General features: G+C 43.5%; 1 protein-coding gene and 1 long non-coding RNA gene across 2 annotated transcripts in view; both read right to left on the bottom strand.

Moving 5' to 3' along the window:
* DGCR2 (DiGeorge syndrome critical region gene 2) overlaps positions 1–11,045 on the bottom strand; it is a 69,520-nt gene that overhangs the window by 40,183 nt on the left and 18,292 nt on the right. The window lies entirely within an intron of this gene.
* LOC109312805 lies at positions 593–4,716 on the bottom strand. Its single transcript, XR_002101913.1, has 4 exons — positions 4,539–4,716; positions 3,084–3,116; positions 2,779–2,782; positions 593–602 (listed from the first exon to the last, which is right to left on the bottom strand). It is a non-coding gene; the product is annotated as an uncharacterized LOC109312805 (long non-coding RNA).

The raw sequence follows: 11,045 nt of genomic DNA, 5'->3' as shown, positions 1-11,045 counted from the left end.
GGTTATAAACTCCTGCAAGACTGTTTCAGGCTGGACATAAGGAAGAATTTCTTTACTGTCCGAGCCCCCAAGGTCTGGAATAGCCTGCCACTGGAGGTGGTTCAAACACCTACTCTGAACACCTTCAAGAAAACATTGGATGTTTATCTTGCTGGGATCCTGTGACCCCAGCTGGCTTCCTGCAGGGGGCTGGACTCGAACTTCCAAGGTCCCTTCCAGCCCCAATGTCTGTGAAATCTGTGAAACAGCTAGCCACCAGCCTACAGTCAAAAACAACAAAGATTTAAAAATCAGCTCTACAGACTCAAAGTCTGTTCGTTTGTTTTTTAATACATGTCTAGCAGAGCAATAGGGTACTGAATACTTGCTCTGGGGACAGCTTCTAAAGCAAAGCCATCATGCAACATGGACAGGCTAATCTCTAGAAGCAAATCAGGAGCCGTGTGTGAATGACAGCCTAGTAGAAGGTCACAGAAGCCAGACTGCCGCAGGGAACTTCAGCCCCTTGCTGCAGAGGCCAGGGCAGTGAACTGTCAGAAATAGAACTAAACTCTCCTGCTACCCTGAAGAATATTTAACACTAGCAAAGGCAGGTGCAACTGCTTATGGACAAGATAATTAAGCACAGCATATACAAAGTGCACCCATTCAACTATATCAGAATGTAATGGGGGTCTGGGGGGGAAGAGAGAAAAACCACATATCCTTCACACCTTTCTGCAAAACAGCTATGGCTTCATTCAGTGGGTTTCCAGGGAATTTCAGCTATTTCCTAAATGTCTACATTTTTTGTCAAGAAGTGAAGTGTCAGATTTTAGATTCCTGTTTCCCCTCCTCCAGGTTACAGTAAAGCACAAAGAAGTCAAACAGATTCAGTGCAAGTCCTTCAAGTAAATGAAATATATTCCTAACTGTATGCGAGAGGCCAGGATTTTAACAGCATTCATTTTCACATAGGAGGAAGAAAACAGCACTACAAGGGGACAGAAGTATGAATGGGGGATTGCTGTAGTTAAAGCTTTCAAGACTCTTTAACTACAAAACAAGCTGCTTCCTGGCCGATGCAGGTTTTCTAGTTCTCCAAAACAAAAAGCTCAAAGTGTCATGAAATTTATAACCCAGGGCCAAATTCTATTTATTCACCCCTCTTGTAAATTATTGCCTAGAGACTCAAGAGGAAGAAAAGAAACAGTAAGTATTTCAACAGGTTCTGTTCTCCCCAACCTCCTATGCCAAAAAAAAATCATCTTGAGAAGAGACTCTAAAGACTTAAACACTATAAATACCAAGCATCTGAGAAATGACAAGAGAAATGCACGTTACCAAAGCTGGAGTTGTGATATTGCTAGGAAACACCTTGCATACTACTGCACAACACACTCTTCCTCCCAATTAGACTGCTTAATGAAAGTGCAAAGCTTCTTTAAACAACTTGCACAACTAAGCAAATTAGTCTGCCGCTACTATAAACCACTGATAAATAAAAAAAAGACTCTGCTGTTAACCAAACTTGCTGCAGCAGAAGTGCACACTTCTGATCAGAGTCAACAACAGCCTTGACACAGTGAGGTTAACTTGGAAGCTCAACTTTGCTTGTAGTGGAGAATGATTTGGGCACACTCAGAGGGAATCTCCATTTCCACACTTGCTCAGACATCCCCAAACTTCCACAAAGCCACATGCAACAAACACTGACACCCTGCCAACATATAAATGAGATGGACTTTTGTCCAAAGAAGTCAACCTTTCTCCTCACTTTGGGACCAGGCTTCCTTCACTGGTGTAATCCACAGACTTCTGAAAGAAGACAGTATTAGGATAAATAAGGGAGAGATACGTACTTTTATACAAGCTCCTGCTTTATTTGCTTTGGGGAATGTTACTGCTGCTTTTTCAGGTTAGGTTTTCAAATGTAAAAGTTTCATATGAGACAACTGTGTAACCTGAGAATCATTATACTGATGATTCAGGACTCACGAGCTAGGCTCCTTGTTCTTGTAAACGTCAAGTACAGTCTTTCCCGTCTATTAATGTGAAGTTTAGTAGGTCATTTAAGTTGATCTGGATGGACTTCAGCTTGGCACTTGTCCACCAAAAGACAAAAAAAATGCTGGAAATAGCCCAGAGCTTTACAGACCTCATTGTTTGAATTTACTAAACATGTCAAAAGGTTCAAGACTGTTTGGATTTCCTTCATTTTGAGAATGTGGAAATTGCCTTGGAAACACACGTCTCTATGGTTTTTTGTGCTTTCTTGTCCTTACAGTCTCTTTACTAAGTTCTCAAAGTGCTTTTTAAAAACTTTAGGCCCTCAAAGTATTATGTCCTTTTTTTCAAGCACATTAATAAGGGCAGAGAAAGACTAAATAGACTGCCTAACATCAGCAACAGCTGAGAACAGAAACACAAGGGTCCTGACCGGGTTTCACATACTCCGTACAAAACCATGTCTTCCCTACCTAGCATCATGACAGCTTGATTTCATCAGCATATTTTTTAACTAAGTGCTTGCCCTCTAGACCCAGGGTGCATCAAATGGGTATACAAAGCAATCTTTCAGATAGTGTATTAGAGGAAGAACTGGAACAGAATGGCAAGGAGAAACATAGAAGCAAGTAAAGGAAGAAGGAAAACATGAAGCATAACTCTACAATATCCCTTGGGTTGTGGGTGAGATGAGTATGTGGTTGTAGTGATGTAAAGTGCTGCTTTCTGCATTTTCCAGAACAAAACAACAAGCTAAAATAGGGGTAATGAACCCAGAAGTTTGAGAACCACAGCTCTAGGCAATAGCAACATTTAGCAGCTGGGCTGGTGAACAGCTTCTGGGATGTTTAACAGCTTATCAATAGCTGCAAGATGGCCAGTAAAGAAAGGTGTGCAATGGATCAGAAATGGGAAGAAATGAATTTGGAATATTAATTTAAAGGACTAACAGAAGCAGAGGTGAACAATTTATGTAGCATCTTAATAGGAAACAAGGGACCCATTATTAAAACCTTAAGAGGTCCAAAAAAATTGGTTTTATTGGGTCAATATGTTATTAGATAATGTAAGGTAATCTGTCTACATGAGACACTCACCTGAGAGTAGTCTTGCCAGAGCTAGTCGGGAACCTGTAATTTGAAATTTAAAAGAAAACTTACAAAAACAGTTGGAGATTTAGTTGATCAAACACACCAAAAACTGAAGAGTGTGAGTAAACTGTATATTAACCATTACAAATATCCATCTACTTCAGTTGCCTTATACTATATCTAACCTAAACTTCCCTTTCTGCAACTTGAGACCATTGCTCCTTGTTCTGTCATCTGCCACCACTGTACACAGTTTAGCTCTATCCTATTTCAAACCCTCCTGCAGGTAGTTTGAAGGCTGCTAGTAAATTCCCCCCCTTCAGTCTTCTCTTCTCTAAACCAAACAAGACCAGCTCCCTCAGCCTCTCCTCATAAATCATGTGCTCCAGCCCCTTCACCATTTTTGTTACCCTCCGCTGGACTCTCTCCAATTTGTCCACATCCCTTCAGCAATGGGGGCCCAAAACTGAACACAGGACTCCAGATGTGACCCAGAGGGGAATAATCACTTCCTTTGATCTACTGGCAACACACCTACCAACATAGCCCAGAATGCCATTAGCCTTCTTGGCAACAAAGGCACACTGCTGGCTTATATTCAACTTATTGTCCATTGTAACCCCCAGGTCCTTTTCTGCAGAGCTGCTGCCCAGGCCAGTCAGCCCCCAGCCTGTACTGGTACATGGCCTCCAAGTGCAAGACTTTGCACTTGTCCTTGTTGAACCTCATGAAATTCATTTTGGACCAATCCCCCAATTTCTCTGGGTCACTCTGAATCCCAGCCTCATCCGCCAGTGTATGTACTACTCCCCCCAACTTGATGTAATCTGCAAACTTGCTGAGGGTGCACTCTATGACATCGTCCAGGTCATTGATGAAAGCCATTGAACAAAACCAGCCCCAGTACTGACTCCTGGGGCACTCCATTTGATACCAGTTGCCAACTAGACTTTGAGCCATTGATTACTACCCTCTGAGCCAGATGCTCCAACCAGTTTTCTATTTACATTACAGTCCATTCATCCAGCCCAGACTTCCCTAGCTTGCCTGCGAGAATGTTGTAAGAGACTGTATCAAAAGCCTTGCTAAAAATCAATAAATTTAGGATCCTTTGTATGGAATCCATGAGCATATTTCACATTTCTATAACACATAGGCCTCTATGCAAGAAGGGAAAAACTGTAAACATAACTACTTATGGTCTTGCAAAATAGTTTTTCCCCACAAGAAGTTCCATGTGTAAGCCTGTAAACTCTAGATCTTTACTAGTAGGCACCAATACATCAACAATCTCCACTAAATTACAATGGAACCATTTTATTAAAGCTATCTTACACATCTGGCTTCCAAGTCACTTCTCAAAAGCTGTACTTGTAGCAAGTAACTGGCCACAGTTCATGAATTGCAGGAAGTGGACAACACTGAACGTTAAAGAGGATCTAATTTACTGATTTAACTTACTGTGTGGAATTTGAAGATGCATACTAGGGTTGACACCTTTCCTCAGCTAAAAATTAGAGATGCACTTTTTTGCTGCAAATCCCATCATCTAATCCGGTAATTCTTCACTGTACAAGATTCCCTGTCCACTTCCCCATTTTCTAGAAGGAAGCCTAAACATTTAAAAAGACACGGCTCCTTTTTAACACCGAAGTGTTCAGGCTTATAAACTAAACTGACTATACAAGTAAGGAGGCATGTGGGAGTAGAAGCACTACCTGTTTTATTGGACTGGCAGACCCAAGTTCAACTTCCTCCACCCCCTTCTATGGGCATGCTCCGAGGAACCAAAAAAGAGAGAGAATCTCACGTGCACCTGACTGCTTTGTTTGGGAGAAAGATAAGGAGGCCATACCTGTGCTTTACGGTACTGATTTCATATGGCAAGCTCACGTGTGTTACTGCAGTATTTTTAATTTCCTTCCAAAAGACTGTTAAATAAAGAGGTGTTCCAATTAAGACTTTCTTCCAAGTTATTCTACCAGCCTGTATTGGCCCCCCTTGCTTTTTCAGCTTCAGTAATATAGGTCTACAAGTAATACCTGTAGACTACAAGGCTGTTCATAAGCAGGAACACCTGGAAGTATCCCAGGATTCTCATCTCATTTGTCAGCCTGCTTTTTGAGCACAGTTTTGTGATAACTCAAGCCCCAAGTATAAAAAGGAAGTCACCAATCAAGCCATAAATTACACATCTAATAAAAATGCGAGAGGCCTCACATGACTCAAGGTATACATGATAAACAGCACTCACAAGACACTATCCAAAAAAGTCAAACCTTTTCAAAACCTTAAAGTTACTTTATTCTGCATACACAGTTATCAGGTTAGAAAAAGAAAAATATGAATTCCTACTTTAAAAAAAATTCAATGCTAATCTACAGTCCTCACCTACTTCTGAACTTCCTTCCTAAACTAGTACAGGAATTACATGCAATAGGTACATGCTTCACTTTCCCAAATTTAAGAAAAGCAGCATGTACCTAACCTAAACCAAGGGACATTGTCAGCAGCTGCTCTGAGTTACAACAACAACGCATCTTGCATGCATTTTTCCCAGCTTCAGAATGCACTTATCGCAATGGACTAATTCAAAATCATAGGAATTAAAAGTGGCCACTTTTAATCTTCAGTGTTTTCAAACATACGATTTTACTAATGGTCTGTGAATTACATCTGTGCACACTGTTGCTTAGCTAAGCAACAGAATACTTAAAAATACATTCGATACAAACAATGCAACAATAACACGAGAAAAGTTGCCTGGATTTAAATCCCTTTTTCAGAAGATTCGAAATCCCTCAAGTATAGTGGACTAGATTTAAGACCAGTTAAGAAAGAAATCAATTTTCTGGCTTTTATCAATTTAAATTATGTCACAGTTTCCAAGTGAAAGCACCTTGGGGCAGGCACTGTCTTTTATAGCAGTGGCTGAAAAACAGTCAGCACCTAAATATAATATCACAAAACCTGTCTTAAATGACTGCTCACAATGCTGGCAGAAGCCAGTGGCTCAGACAAAGGTAGACTTCTAAAGAAAGAGAAGTAGGATTGCACTCATAGCATTTCAGGATGCTTTTGAGTGGTCAATGAATAGGAATGACTTCTTGAACAGGTTTTGTGCATTTAAAGTTCCTCTTTCAAGCTCAGAACAAGGGAGCTCTATGGCACAAGAGCCACATCTAAAGCACCGATCTCAAAAGAAACACATAACCCTTTCTCAACTGCCTCAGGGACATTTTTTTCTATCCCTCTCCCCTTTGCCCCCAGCCTACAGCTAGGCCAGAGGAGAATAGTCTTCTTTTACCACCTGTTATAGTTATTTCTTGAATTCAAGTGGTAGGAAGAATGCTGAAAGTTCTGGGTTCAAAGTTGGCTAAAACCTACTTAGTTATATGTAATACAATTTGCTCCTAGTTACCTACCAATGTTTTAGGAAGACATGAAAGTACATGCTAATGCACTAAAAGAATATTAAAGTTAAGAAGTCAAGAAATAAGACAGTCAGGAAGTCTTACAAAATGATGGCCCAACCAGCATGGAGAAGCTCCACCAGACCCTCATTCATCAGCAGAGCATGGCGAGGAACTGAGATTGTTAGTGAATAAAGCTGCCATCCACCAGAGCCATACTAGAAGTAGCCCAGTTTCATCCTTGCCCACTGACAAGTTTAAGAGATGCTGGGCAAGTCACTCAAAATCATTTTCTTCTGGTGATCCAACTGATTCCCTTGTTTCCTAGGTGCCCAACTTGAGGTATGTTAAGTACCTGGCAATTAAGATCTGCCTATCACCCCAACCACTACTGTTTCAAGAGAAGCTGTGAAGGCTCCATTCCTCTTCAAATCTTACACCTTAAGTGCATTAAGCCAGGCACCCAAATTAGTGGGGTGTCTTCTCACTAACTATAGCTTCTGATTTCTTTATATCTAGAAAACAAGGACAATTTCTCCCTGCCTCAAAAATGAAGGTAGCCTCATTACCACTTATGAAACACCAGCATTAAAGTGCCACAGAACAGCTCAAGAGGAACTGAATCCCCGATTAAGCACAGGATTCGGCTGGCAGGCAGTAAACAAGGCAAAGGGCATTATAAGTTGTGCCCAACTGCCTGGCTCCCCAAGCACAGCCCTTTCTGCACAATGAATGAGCTAGGGCTCTTGAGACTGTATTCTGGTATATATCTTTCTGCACAACTAAAATGGTAAATGCTAGAATAAACTCACAAAACGGGAGTGAAATTAAGAGTTCCACAAGCAAACCTGGTCCTTGCATTTCCTAGTTTGACAGCTTGTCAAATACAACATAAACCTTTATTTCTGTAGAAGAGTATATAAGCTTGTTAAATGCACAGCAAACAAACAAGGCCCAAAAGCATTAAAAAAAGGAAGTTTTGATAATGAGTAGTATTCTACTTTCACACTAAATAGCACAATTTCCGAAACTGACACATCTCCATATATTTCTGTCTACTCCACAGAGAAGGCTCGACTACTTAAAAACTGTCATGTACTTTGTCATTGCCCTTCAACACAAAAAGCACCCAGCCACCTTAATGCCAAGAACATTCTACTTTCAAGCTGACTTGCGTTCAAAGATGTTGTAAAATGCTTTATTATTTCTCTTAGAGATGCACTGATACATCGGTCCATATCATATGGGCACTGAAAAAAGAAATGTTGATATTATCACCAAATCGGCTTTTTTTTGGCTGATGTGGCTGATAATGTTGCTGATAAATGCCACGTGCACATGGCCAAACTGGCGGCCTCCGGCTGGTAAGTCTGCTGGGGGTTAAGGGGCAGCGGCGGGGAGGGAAGGGGGTAGTTCCAAGCCACTGCCATGAAGAAGGGAGTGTGGCTGGGACGGGGTACAGGACAGAGCCACGAGCAGCTCATGGGGGGGCGGGGGAAGAAGGCAGCTCCCACCACTACATGCACCCCCAGAGGCGGCACTGGGGTGCACGTGCCCCCCAGATCTATGCAGGGGGTGAAGGTGGGCTGCCACTGCAAGCTGGGGCCAGGGCAGCACCAAGCTCTTCCCAGCAGAGGGGGCTGGGCATGGGACTACAGGAGGCGGGGGGGGGGGGCTATAGCCACCCCAGATCTCACCATAGCCCCCCTAACAGTCACCACTCCCAGCACCACCACCACCCACCCTGAGCACAGCCCTGGACCAGTCCCCCCCACCAGGAAGAGTCCAACGCCACCCCAGCTGATAGCAGTGCTCACCCAGAGCAGATCCAGGGTGGGAGGGGAGGGGCACAGCATGTGCACCCCCCATGCCTCCTTCAGGAGTGCACGCAGCAGCAGGAGCTGCCCCCACCTCCCTGGAAGAGCTGCTCGTGCATATGTCCCACGCCTCACCTGTGTGGTGCCTGCCCCAGCCCCACTTCCTCCCTCACCATAGGGGCCCTCAATCTGCTCCCCCCACACACTTCCCCCCAACAGATGTAGCAGCAGGACACTGCTCTCCATGTTGCTGGGCCACATGGAGGCTGATACTGATCGGTGATATGGCTCATTAACAGCTGGCCATCGATATCGGCCCAAAAAATCTTTATCAGTGCACCCCTAATTTCTTTTTTAAACACTGATAGTGGTCCTAACTGATTCTCTTGCCAGGACTACCACAAACATGACAGACATCACACCATTCCACTGAGGACACTAATGAAGCATAGGTTACCACAAGAAACAAAAATCTAGTCCAGCCAACAAACACAGGGTCTTACTAGGACATAACCACTGCTTTGTTTCTTTGAATTCAACTGCTAGCCTATCAGAAAGGCAGGCTTTTCTTGCCCTTTGGATTATCATGCCATTTAACAGAAACACAGAAGTTTGCAGAGTGTAGAAGTTTGTCTTAAAAGCTGCTGAATTTTCCATGAGACCCCAACATTCAGTTTTATGAAAAGCTGAGCCATAGAAGCACTCAAGGTTATCTACAGCGCCCGATGCAGAACAACCCAGTACTGTGCAATTACAGCATACATAGATTTCATCATATTATACAAGACATTTTTTTGACTGGAGCAGTGTCACTACACCACGCCTGATAACTCAAAACCTCCACTCCTGGGCTTTGCCGCTTGCCAAAGAATGCCAGCAATCTATTTTCTTCCCTATTTAAATTGTCCCTCATCCACGCCTGGAACTCGCCCAGTTTCCTCCTGCTCACAAGTGTCACTCATTCCAATTCACTGTCTGCCCTTTGTTCTGGAGAGGACAGATGCTGTGCCAATACGGACAGAAGAACGGCTAAAGCAATGCTTGAAACGCGGCACCCAGCCAAAGGAACAACATCAGAGCTGGGCAAATGGAATCCTGGCTATTACTTCCTAGCGCTCAAGAAAGATCCAGACTTTAGACTCTCTCAAAGCCAGCATTTCTCATGCAGAAACTACAATTCCCTTACATTCCTAATATGAAGCAGCAACAGCAGCAAGGACAAAATAAATGAATAAATAAATAGTTACTGATTAAATTAAGCAAGAGCAGTATGGGCTATACAATGTGGCGCTATGAATGGAACAATGCTTTACTTCCAAGCTGGTGGTAAAGAGGCCAGATAATTAACAAACTCTGCCTCGCTTTTCTGTGAAACTATTACCCCATGACAGTAGTAAACAATGAACAAGTCTGCAAGGGTTGGCACAAACGAGCCAGTCAGACATAAGCAATCTGTGAACCCAAACCACCCACCTTCGCTCCAGGGCCCTTGAAGACAAAATCTAAAAGGAAAGCTTCTGTAGCCACTCCACTAATCCCTCTAGTTAGGACCTTGGACACTTTTCCTTACTCAGAGTTTAAATTTAATCAGTATTTTTAAAGCGAAGCTACAAAATAGCCAAAATCTACATAATACCATTTTTATCCATGTGAACGCCTTCAAAATCCATTTGCCACAAAAACGAAGGAGACTGTAAATAATGCCCCACATTCTTTGCCTGCAGTGAACGACTGTGTGCCAACCTGCAATTAAAAACACAAGTGAGCAAGCCCACAACTATCCCTCATACTTCCCAGTACAATCACCAAAACTCGCAACATATTTAATCCCTCAATAGATGGAACTAACTGGCACCGGGGGGGGGGGAACCAAAAAAAAAACAGCAATGAAGGAAGATATCAGTACCAAAATGCACAGCAAATTAATCATTTTGTCCAATAAAGAGTACTTTTGTCAAGTACTTCTCTGCGCACCCTGAATGTTATTTTGGACCTGACAAGTTCCAGCATAGCCTCAATATGAAAGTGTTAGTAGCAAATCAGTTAACAGACAGCATTATTTTGGAGCCCTCTAGTTATCTCTAGATTTTCTCCCCCTCCAAATCCCATTCTTTCTATACAACTGCCATGCCAATTAGAGATGTGAAGATCTCAGTGCTCCAAAGCAGCAATTCTCAACCAGGGCCTTGTGACATCCCATTAGAGGTGCCATGTCACCTCACCCCCATCTGAAGAGGTAAGTGCTCTCCATCCCCAATGCAGCACCCTGCATTTGCCCCAGCTACTCTAGCATCAGAGCCTGCAGCTGCTTCTCTAGGGACTGCCACCACTGCTGCCTCCACTACCCTTCCCTACCCCCAGGCAGCCTGTGCCAGCCCCCAAACACACTCAGTGGCATGCTGTGCTGCAAGTGAGCAGACACAAGGACAGTCACGCTTTGCACCCTGGCTCATCCCCATCCACCTCTCCCATGTTCCCAGGGCTGGCAGGAGGGGCTATAGGGGCAGCTGCTGGCATAAGACCCTGCAGGAGCAGCCTCAGCAGTGGGGGCTGCCCTTGCCCCCTGAAGTGCAGCCCAGGAGTGGGGAGGGGACAGAAAAGGGTCAGGAATGGCAGGGAAGGTCCTGCCCCACTGCCCTTAAGTGGCACCAGCGGGATCAGTGGTTCTCAACCATCTAGCATCAAGGCCTCTGTTTACATCTTTCCTGAAGTTAGATCTTGCTCAGTGATTTTCAACT

Source organism: Crocodylus porosus, unplaced genomic scaffold (genome assembly GCF_001723895.1).
Source record: "Crocodylus porosus isolate Cpor-Errol unplaced genomic scaffold, CroPor_comp1, whole genome shotgun sequence".
Taxonomy (NCBI): Eukaryota; Metazoa; Chordata; order Crocodylia; family Crocodylidae; genus Crocodylus; species Crocodylus porosus.
Note: the sequence above shows the minus strand (reverse complement) of the source record. Positions and strands in the feature narration are given on the sequence as shown.